This window comes from Otolemur garnettii, unplaced genomic scaffold (genome assembly GCF_000181295.1).
Source record: "Otolemur garnettii isolate 467f Iridium unplaced genomic scaffold, OtoGar3 scaffold00012, whole genome shotgun sequence".
Taxonomy (NCBI): domain Eukaryota; kingdom Metazoa; phylum Chordata; class Mammalia; order Primates; family Galagidae; genus Otolemur; species Otolemur garnettii.
The window spans coordinates 31,269,202-31,279,989 of record NW_003852407.1 but is presented as its reverse complement, the minus strand read 5'-3'; the positions used below and the strand labels follow the sequence as shown (position 1 = coordinate 31,279,989).

General features: G+C 37.5%; 1 pseudogene; it reads right to left on the bottom strand.

Moving 5' to 3' along the window:
- Positions 1-2,125: 2,125 nt before the first annotated feature.
- On the bottom strand, positions 2,126-3,785 carry LOC100965270 (annotated as a pseudogene).
- Positions 3,786-10,788: the final 7,003 nt, after the last annotated feature.

Sequence of the window (10,788 nt, the reverse complement as noted above, 5' to 3'; positions counted from 1 at the left end):
TGTCCCTATACCACTATCATCTGTTGCCTAATATGTGAGTAAAGTTATTCTAGATGAACCAGACTCCAGTTAATCATAGACGGCCATAAATGTATATCTGAGATCACTCAAGAGCAAATCAAGTAAGACCTACATCAGAATTTCCCATATGACTATGACTCAGGAGCAATGATTATTATTTTAAGTCACTAAATGTGAGGAAAGTTGGTTACATGGAAATTTCTGACACAACATGTTCACAACATGGTGTTTTTCAATCCATGAACATAATATGTCACTTCATTTTTTTTGGTCTTTTTAATGTTTGTCAATAGTTTTGTATTGTTTAACATAGAAGTTCTTTATTTTTGTTTGGTAATTTTTAATACAATTAAAAATAATATATAGAAATTTATTTTTCTAGTTGCCTCTAATTTTGATTATAAATTTGATTTTTACATATTGAGCTAGTATCCTAAGACTATGCTGAGACCCCTTTATAGATTTTAAAAATTTGTCTGCAGATTCTTTGTCATTTTTTATTTCACAGTTCTATTTTCTGAATATCATGACAGCCCTAGGTTCTTTCTATCTTCCCGATTCTCATTCTTTTTCCTTCTTTTACTGGCCTTCTTGCACTGTGTAGAATATCCATCGCAATGTTGAAAAGAGCTGGTGAATTCTTATCACATTCTTAACACATCCCCAATCTCAGGGTGAAATCTCAACATTTCATTTTAAAATATGATCTCTCTGATCATTCTTTATTATGCTAAGAAATTTGTCTTCCTTTTATACTTGTGAAGAGTTGTGGGGGGTTTTTTGAATGGATGATTTCTTAATTTATCAAGTTCTGCTACTGAATCTATCAATGTGATCATGCAGTTTTTCTTCCTTTTTATGTTAACATAATGAATTAGATTTTCTGTTTTGCAAATGGTAAACCACTCTGACGTGCTTGAAATACATTTCACTTTGATGGGATGTGTTTGCCCTTTAACACTGCTGAAATCTCTTTGCTCATACTGTGTTTACAGTTTTTACATCTTTGTTCAGGAAGGAGACTGATCTGCAACTTCTCACTGATTAGCTGCTCTTGTCAAGTTTTTGTTTTTTTAAGCACATAATTTTAAAGTTCACTTTAAAAAGGTAAGTATCTCCCAATCTTTAACAGGTAAAGAAAATAGCACATTGGCCTATTTGTGTGGTTTTTATATTTTATTTTCCAAATAATACTGATTAAAAATATTTACACACCTACTTTTAAGTCCACAGTTTAGCACTCTTATTTGTATGGCTTTAAAAGTTATTGGCCCAGGTTTTTTCCTTTAGGGTGGGGGGGTCATTCAAAACAAAGCCTGATAATTACATATGTGTTTTCCTCTGTACTTTATTTTATATACATTAATTGTTTAATAATATGCATATCTTTTTTTATCTGGTAAAATACTAGTGCTACTTTTCATCAAAATAAAAGTTTACCACAGATGTCAATGAATTTTCCTAATTGAAAAAGGCCCTTCAGCTGCCATTAAATAAAATTTTTCAACCTAACTTAAGTGAAAAAGAATTGGTCGTTGTCATTGTAAGTAAAAATAAAAAGCTATAGGATCATCTACATTGTTCCTTACAACACAAACTTTGAAAGATCAGAGATGCTTTATGCTTAAGAAGGTCAGAAGCCAAAATTCAACTACAAAGTAACAACACACTTCTCTTCACGCAGCCTTGTGTTTCCTATATTCAATTTTCTAACATGAAAATTTTCTAACAATACACACTTTTGTACTCTAATGATTTTATGTTTGAGTTTACAATACGGAAAAAATTTGAGGAAGGATATGACCTGGGAAAGAAAAAAGAGAGAAACTTTACAAAAATTAAAATAGATACGTATGAACTATGTGATAAAAATATAATCCATTTACCCTAAAATACACTCCTCCAAGCTCCCCTTCATTTATGGGAAAAAGCCCTCCTCTGTGGCATTGAGGGAAGGAGAGTCAGTTTGATAAACAGATCAGCACAACAGGAAGTAAAGTTCAACTGTGGTCCACTTTTCTGTTAGCTTTAAGGAAAGTCCCACTGGCCCTTAAACAGTTCAAAAATCCAACATGTAAATGTAAAAATACATTCAGTTGTTATTTTATTCTAAAACTGGCATAGCCGTCCTGTCCTCCTCCCCTGCCTTTTCAGCTTGGGAATCCAATGCTGGCTTGGTCTCTAAACCCTCAGCATTTTCCTGATCTTCCCTGGCAGCCTCTGGGTGGCTGGGCTCTTTCTCCTCTTGGTTCATCATTTCTGGGGTCCTGTCATCCAAGTCTGTGCCTACCTCAGTTTGTACTTCCACTGGCGTCTGATTCACCCATTCAACATGCAGCGCTCCGCACGTACTTCATGCTGTCTACAGCCTGAATTTGACCCATTTCTGGGTAACTCACTTGGACTTGCTCTGGAAGCTCGCTTGTATGTGAATCATGCACCTGGCTCCCAGAGCAGCTCTGGGTGGACTTGCCCCACAGTTACCTGTGCTGAATCTACCTGGACCTGAAGTAATGGTAACACTTGCACCTTCCCAACTTATTCTATAATAGTCATTGATGTCACAGATTCAGTTTGCACCTGTGTTTCTACCGAAAGAACTTCTTTAGTTACTAGACGCCCTGAAATACTGTGTCACTGAGATGCCTCCTCAGTTCATTTCCTTGCATGAACCACAAGTCACATAAAGTACAATGGTTGAGTTTATCTCCAGTGTGCATTACCAAGTGATCTTTGACCTGGTCCAGCGGTTAAACACAGTTACGGACCAGCCTCCAGGTCCTTTCCAAAATGGAAAGCTTCTTCTTTCCATTTTGGACCCCACTCCAGTGTAGCATGCAGTGAGGTGACATTCAAGGGTGCTATTTCTAGCAAATGGTTCATGACAATTTGGACATTCAAAAGGTTTCTCACCTGAATGTTTTTGATGATACTCTTTAAAACATCCAAAATGGTGAAACTGTTTCTCACGGTACCGACATATGTGAATTCTTTGCCCAGTTCTTTGCTTCCACCGTCTTCAAGGTGGTAACCATTTAGGTGATGTTTTCACACACGGTCTCCCGAAATTACCTTTTATTGCATATTTCACACTTGAAACTCTCAGTGGAGTGTGACTTCGTGTGTTCCTCCTACCTGTTCCCTTGTGGGGTCAGGTGCACAGCCATCTTCTTCTTTAACCTGCCCTTTCTATCCCCTTGACCGTACTTGCTGGTAATACCTGCCAACAGTGCCAGAGCTGACTCACCAGAGGAATCTGTGCTCTGTATGTACTTTACAGACTGCTTGGCAGAAGCCACTTCCTCTAATGTTTCCATGCCTTCGTCTTCCACTTGGATTGTGCCTTCAGCAATCTCTACCTCAATTTCAACAGGTTCTGACAGCAACCACTCAGTTATCACATTGGAAGTTTCTGCAGTCTTCCCTTTTTTGACCTCACTTTTTCCTGTGATATTTTCCTCTCCTGGAGCTGAGTTTTCTTTGTTCCTGACTCCAAAGGCTTTGGTAGCTTTTAGCATTTGTAGAAACTCTGCTGCTTTCCACACATCACTGGCTTCTTCTCCTTGTATCAGTAATTTTGCTGTATATGAACTCAGTTAAATGACGAAAGGCCATTTCACTGACACCTTCTATCTCCACCAAAGGTTCCTGAGTACATTCCTGAAAGAATTTGTAGAAGAACTTACTGCAAGCAGCCAAAATAGCCTTGTGGGTCTTAAATTGTCCATTGACAATCAGGGTGATGTGACTAAACCGGTTCAGCTCTCACTGCTCATTCAGTCTAGAAGGATCATTTTATGATGTTCAGGGAACTCCCGGAGGCATTCTGTCTCTCTTCAGCCTCCATGGCCGTTGGGTTGCTCTAATTGAAGTCAGGAGTCAGGAGCTGCAGCAGGGTGGGCACAGCCTGGGAGGCTCAGGGTCAGGGCGCACGGGTCCACCCTGGGAAGGTACCCTATAGCCATGGGGGGTCTCTAACAGCCCAGCCCCAGCCACCCCAGACCCGGTCTGGCCCAGCAACACACAACAACTCCGGGATCCTCCCCACCCTCCCCCTTGTCAAGTGTTGATACCCAAGTTACACAGATCTGTCTTAGTTCTCTAGAAGATTTTATATAAGTATGATCATTTCTTTAAAGGCTTTACCAAATTCGCTGTGGAAGTAATTGAGCCTGTTTTCTTTTAAAAAATTGTTTTAATAAAGAATGTATTTTTGTTAATAGTTGCTGAACTATTTAAATGACCTGTTCTCTCAGTATAAGTTGCATTTTAAAATATCTGTTTTCTTTTAAAAATTTGTTTTAATAAAGGATACATTTCTGTTAATAGTTGCTGGACTATTTAAATGATCTGTTCTCTCAGTATAAGTTGCATTTTTTAAATATCTATTTTATTTAATTTTTCTACCATTGGCTCATACCTATTTAGAATATATATATTTTTTATAGCTTTAATTTCTGCAGAGTCTATGTTCCTTTTGAATTCCTAATAGTAATAACTTTTTTCTTTTATCTTGATAAAGCTTATTCTGAGGGTTTATGAATTTTGTTCCTCTTTTCACAGGGCCAACTTTTGACTTTGTCAATTTACTGTTAGAATTTTTCTATTTTGTCAATTGAATACTTTTATCTTTATCATTTTTTTCTTCTTTTATCATCTTATTTTGCCTTTCTTTTTCTTTAGGTGGAACACAAGCTCATTGTTTTTTTTCCCCCTTTCTTCTTCTCTAATACATGCAGATCTCATTCTACTCACTGTTTTGCCGGCATTAAAAGTTTTAAAATGTTGTGTCTTCACTATCATCCAGTTCAAATATTTCCCAACTGCATTGTGATTTCTTTAATATAACTATTTATAAATTTTTTACTTATCTTTGTTATTACTGATACCTAAGTAAATTCTACTAGGGTAGCAGAATATACTAAGTCAAATGCTTTGATATTTGTGGAGGCTTCCTTTATATCTAAGTATATGGTCAATTTTAATAAATGTCTCATGTACGCTATACTCATTAATAAGTCAATTTTGCTGAAATTTTTTTTATCTATCTTCTCTGTCATTATAGTATTTCTGTCAGCCTTTTCTACTGGCTATAAAGAAAGCAGTCTTAAATTTTTCTATGCTGATTTTGGAGTTGTCTGTTTATCCTGTTACTTTGGTCACTTATCCGTTGTATATTTTGTAGTTATGGCATTGAATGCATAAAAATTTAGAACTGCAGTATCTTCTTAGCAAACTTCCCTTTATAATTTTAAAATATCCTTCTGTTATCTCTAGTATTTCATCTTGCTTTAAATTATACTTTTTTAGCTATTAGAATGGCTACACCACAGGAATTTATTTACTTATCTGGTATTTGCGTGACATGTTTTTCCTTTCTTGTTACATTCAGTCTTTGTGTTAAAAGCAGGTCTACATATGCAGTATGGAAAATACCTAAATTACTTAGTTAATCTATTATCTTTTTTTTTTTTTTGCCTAAGATTCAATACAGTCACAGTCAATGTTTCATGTATTTTGTTCATTTTTGGTTATTTCAGATTGGAGAGCACATTCTGTCTTATCCCCATCTTGGTCAAAAGAGCACATCTGTCAGTTACATTTGGAGAGATTTATAATAAGAAGGAAGAAGTGTTTATGTTTATTCAGGTGGTTATCATTTCTGTGCCTTTATTCCTTTCTAATTATTGAGAGTTCCACCGGATATCCCCTCCCTTCTGCATGAAGGATCACCTTTACCTTTTCTTTTCTTCAGGTCTGTTGGTAATCAATACTCTTAGCTTTTATATGTCTTAAAATGGCTTTATTTTGCTATCTTTTTTGAGCGGTTCTCTTCCCTGAATATAGAGTTTAGAGTTGACTGTTTCTTTTTTCACTCAGTTTTAAAGATACTGCTCCACTATCTTTCGGCTTGCGTTGTTTCCAACCAGAACTCTTCTGTATGCATACATTTCTTCCTTACATACAATTTGTCATTTGTCCTAGTGTTTTTAGGTTATAAAACATAGTCATAAGTGAGACTGTGACTAAAAAGAAAAAGACTTAACAGACTCAGATATTTATACAGAGACTGAGGGATGCTTTGACCACCTCACTTTATGGATGCTGTGATCATTCTTTTCTAATAAGAAGGATGGTTGCAATGAACATGCTAAGCTAGGAGCATGCACGATGCTGAACAATCTGGAGTGAACGTGCCCCATACCACCTGTTAGCACTTGGCACCATGCTTCCCCTTCTTCACTTTCCCCTTAAGGCTCTCTTGTCAGTAAAGTTCCAATGCACGGTTTATCCATGAGGCACTTGCATGAAGTTACGAGAGACAGAAGCCAAACTTCATTTTTTTTTCCCAACTCTAGCAGTTACCTAGTATGCATTCGTGTCAGGTACATGGCAACAAAGGAGAAGAGAAGCACAAACCGACCACAGCCAGAAGACAACCACTGGCTTCTTTGCAGCAGTACAGCAACAGAAGGTGCCTACTGAAAACAAGTCCCTGTGGGCACAAAAGCAGCTTCATTTCAGTTCCTGATCTTCTTGCAGCACTATCCTCCTCCTACTTATTCCACTAAGATTTTCAATAAAGTTTCACCCTGAAAATCTATATTAATCATGTTTTTTATCAAAATATCTACAGTGCTATTTACTGACTGAATCCCAGCTTCTATAGTACTCCATTAATGTATAAAGAATTACTAAATGAATAAGTAAATTAATGAGAAATTAAAATAATGGGGAAAGGAGGTTGGAAGGAGAGTAAATATTACTAGAAAGGTTGGGAGGAAAAATAAAGGATTTTGTCTTATACTGTTGATTTTCAGGTTATTTTCCAAGGATATTTTCTGATAGGACCTATTTTGCATTGGCTGACTCACTAAGATATTGACAATTCTATATAACACATTGAATTTTCTCTTTCATTTTAAACATATTGGGGTTTTTTTAATGTTTGTTTTATGATTTGGTAACTTCTACAGCCAAATGAATCATGAAAATTATGATTTCACAAATGAAAACAATAATACTCTATTGTCTCATAAAAATTTCTGATACACAGTATTTTAAAACCTGCATGATGACAGTTTATATTTTTGTTTACTCCACACAGTTATCTACTCCTTTCAAAGTTAGCTCCAGGAACTAACACAAAATATCACATATCTGAAAAAATAACATCAGAAACATTTCTATTCACCACTTAAATCTGTGGTTTCCTTGTGTAGATGCAGAGTGTCTTGTGACAACCATAAATGTTAAGTGCAGCTGGGGTGGTTCCACGTGCTTTCCTGCTGGTTTATGTTGGATGTCCTGTGTTTGCTCCACTGGCCTTTACAAGCCACATGTTTTCATGTGATTTCAAAAGGTTTGATTTTATACTGTTTCCTTCATTATCAAATGAGTTAGCAATCAAACATGCGCACGTATGTATGGATGGATGTAATTAGATGTAAGGTTTTAGCACTACTATCCTTTGACCTGGCATGGCCAGACCTATTTGCCAAAGAGCCTTTTAATTTGTATCTGAGATCATCTCTTCCTCCTCCTCCCTGCTTCTGATCTCTCTTCTTAATCTCCCCCTCCTCCTTTCACTTCTTTCTTTACAATATAACTTTTTAAATAAATAAAAATATGCACATTTCAGACAAATTAAACCTTGTCTTTGCCAGATGAATGTGTATGTGAGACAGAGAGGAGAAAATTAAATACTCTACCTACCCTTCATTTCTCTCCTGCTAGTATAAACTGTAGTGTACAAACCAAATCCTTTTTTCAGAAATGAGGCCCTCATTCCTTCAGCTACAAAAAGTGTTGAGTGATGAGGACTCACGATTGGGTGCTTTGAAAGAATTTCTCTTAATAAAGAGAACTGCTTTGCCAAATGTTAATCTCTCCCACTGCCCACATAATTGGATGGAAGAATATGAAGGCCCAGCCCCCTTGCCTCAGTTCAGCATCTCTGAATGGCTGCTACAAACGCGTCACAGTGCAACTCTGCCCTTTGCCTTGGCCTTCTTCACTCACTTCTTTATCTGCGTTGCTTTTGGTTGCACATCCACAATAAATTTCCTGCATGTGAATTTTCATTTTACAATCTGTTCTAGGGGGAACCAAAACCATAAGGTTAATACCAGAAGTTGTGCACAGAAGCAAACTCTCAAATGGAATTTTGGAACTGAGTCACTCAATGGCTGGCAATGAGGACACTGTCACTGGTGGAAGGAGAAGTCATGATAGCACATGGCTCCTGTAGCAGGTCATTAAACTGAGATGACTTATATAGAGCAAGGCCTCTAAACCAGTGGTGAACTGAGTGGAACTCTGGGGACAGGGGCATCTGAGATGCTGTGGTACAGCAGGGTAGGAATTACAAGGTCTAAGAATTTGGAGGCTTTACTGATCCCAGGTATTGAAACATTGGATTCATCACAAATTTAGGTAAAGTGTGAAAGGCAGTGGGCCTTCTAGGCAGCATCTAAAAGTCTTCCATATCCTATAGACGGAGAGCAGGAAAAGCTGAAGATTGGAAGAATTATTTAATTACAAGGGTAAAAGAAAAGATTGAATTATCAACCACTGCAGCTCAGCTACTCCAAGATTAGAGAATGGAACCTGGTTAGTCTGGACATTCTGCAGAGTATCTTATTATTCACTATGTCAATAACATGATGTGAATTAGACCCCAGGAATAAAAAGAGCAAGTAAGTTAAACAGAATGAACCCATCACTGCTAACACAGCTGTGAAATCGGGAGTCTGGTGGCCTAGAGCATGCCAGGGTTTCTCCTCCAATACAAAAGATAAATTATTGCATCTTGCACGTATTATCACCAAAATGGAAGCACAGTGAGCAGTAGGCCCCATCAGGTTCTGTAAACATTCTACACGTGGGAGTACTCTTCAAACTCATTCAAGAGTTAGTGTCAAGGAAGGCTGCCAGGTTTGAGTAGGACCTAAAACAGAGGCCATTATTAGGTAAGTTCTCAGATTGGAACTTTCTGGATTACTCAAGTAGTATGTGTTTGGATCCCAAACTTACATAACAGGAAGGTTTGTCCACACCAGCCCTTAGAGCAGAGTTTTCGTTGGTGGTGTTATTGCTGTCTTATTTTGTTTTTGCTGAAATTCCGGGACAAGATTATCAGGTTCCCTCCTTTTTACTGGTTTGCAGAATTTTCTACCTCATCCCTTCAACAGCACAGGGTTTATGCAGAAGTCTGAAGCCCTATTACCCTCTCATGATGACACAGAGTGCCAGCTGTGCCTCTCCCTGTAGGGCCAAGGAACCAACGCTCTGGGGGACTGAGTGCAGCAGATTTTCTATTCCCCCTTCATAGTTGGTTACTCAACATTTCCATTTCGTTCTTTTCATTCCAGCTCTTCATTTTAAAGGACATTTGTTATAGTCTATTTGGCATTTCTAAGTGCTTTGCAGTGGGACAGTTTCAGGATATGGGCTCAAGAGATCCTCTTTTCTCAGCCTCCTGAATAGATGGGACTACAGGCACCATCCTGCCACAAAATCCTGCTAGTTTCTCCATTTTCTTTGTAGAGATGGGGTCTCATTCTTGCTCAGGCTGGTCTCGACATCATGAAGTTGGGCAATCCTCCCTCTTCGGCCTCTCCGAGTGCTAGGATGACAGGTATGAGCCACCACACCCAGCCAAAAGTAGTTATTTTAAACAGGTACTAGGTCCGCCCAGTTAAGTGTTTCCATCTTTTGTTTAATGAGTCTAAGAGTAAATTCAGACTGCCTAATACACTCAGACACATTCACAGGCTTTTTTCCTTTTTCTTGTAGGCGGGCAGGGGTATTGGCCAGAATGGGACAAGTTCTACAAGGTTAGTGAAATGTTACAGTTTGGAAAAGGGTGTGTTGACAGCTACAAACCTCAATTACACTAGAGCAGAGGGCTTCCACCAATTAACTTGTACAAGGAATCGTGTTCCCTGCTTCTGTTTAAAACAGAAGGACAGAAAGAGAGGCAGCAAAGGAAATTGAAAAGGTGAAGAAATTAATTGAGGAAGAGTTGACTAGACTAGACAGGTAATGAAATAAAAAAATAACACTTAAGAGATCTTTTAAAACAATAACTATTTAGAACAGAAGATATGTGGAAAGTAAGAAGGAATGAGGAGTTTAAAGGAGAGGTGAGAAGTATGGAGACCAAAGAGAAAAGAGAAAAAGAAAAAGGAATCGAGAGGGAAAGGAAAAAGAAGAGCTATAAATATCAAAGGTAAGTGTGGATGAGTGAAACAGCAAGTTGAAAAGGGGGAAAGAGAGAGGGAGTGTGGAGTACTAGTAAGGTTGCAAATATTGACACAGATTTATCTGTCATCTGTATAATTCTCTCTAGTCTATTTGTCTATTTCCTTTGTTCACAGACAAATGTAAACATGGAAGTGGTCAAGTTAACAGAGAGAGCACTCAAAGGTAGTGAGTATCTTTAAAGAAAGACTGTTACGAGATAGCCTTCACGAAGTAATTTTTTATTACAACAAATGAAGACTAGCTTTTTTTATTCAACTTAAAACCCTATTTTATACTAAAAGGACTTTTTCACTCACTTTAACTTCTGAACACTATAGAGTAAGGTTCTTTCTTTTTGAAAAAGAGACAGAGATTTTGAAGTTTTAAAAGTACCTAAGTTTTGTTTAGCTTTGCAATGGCCCTAACATAAATCAGACACAAAACTTTTATTTCCTGTGAATTGCCTACTCAAATTGTTTGCATGTTTTGTCCAGTGACAGAAGAGGACAAGACAGTATG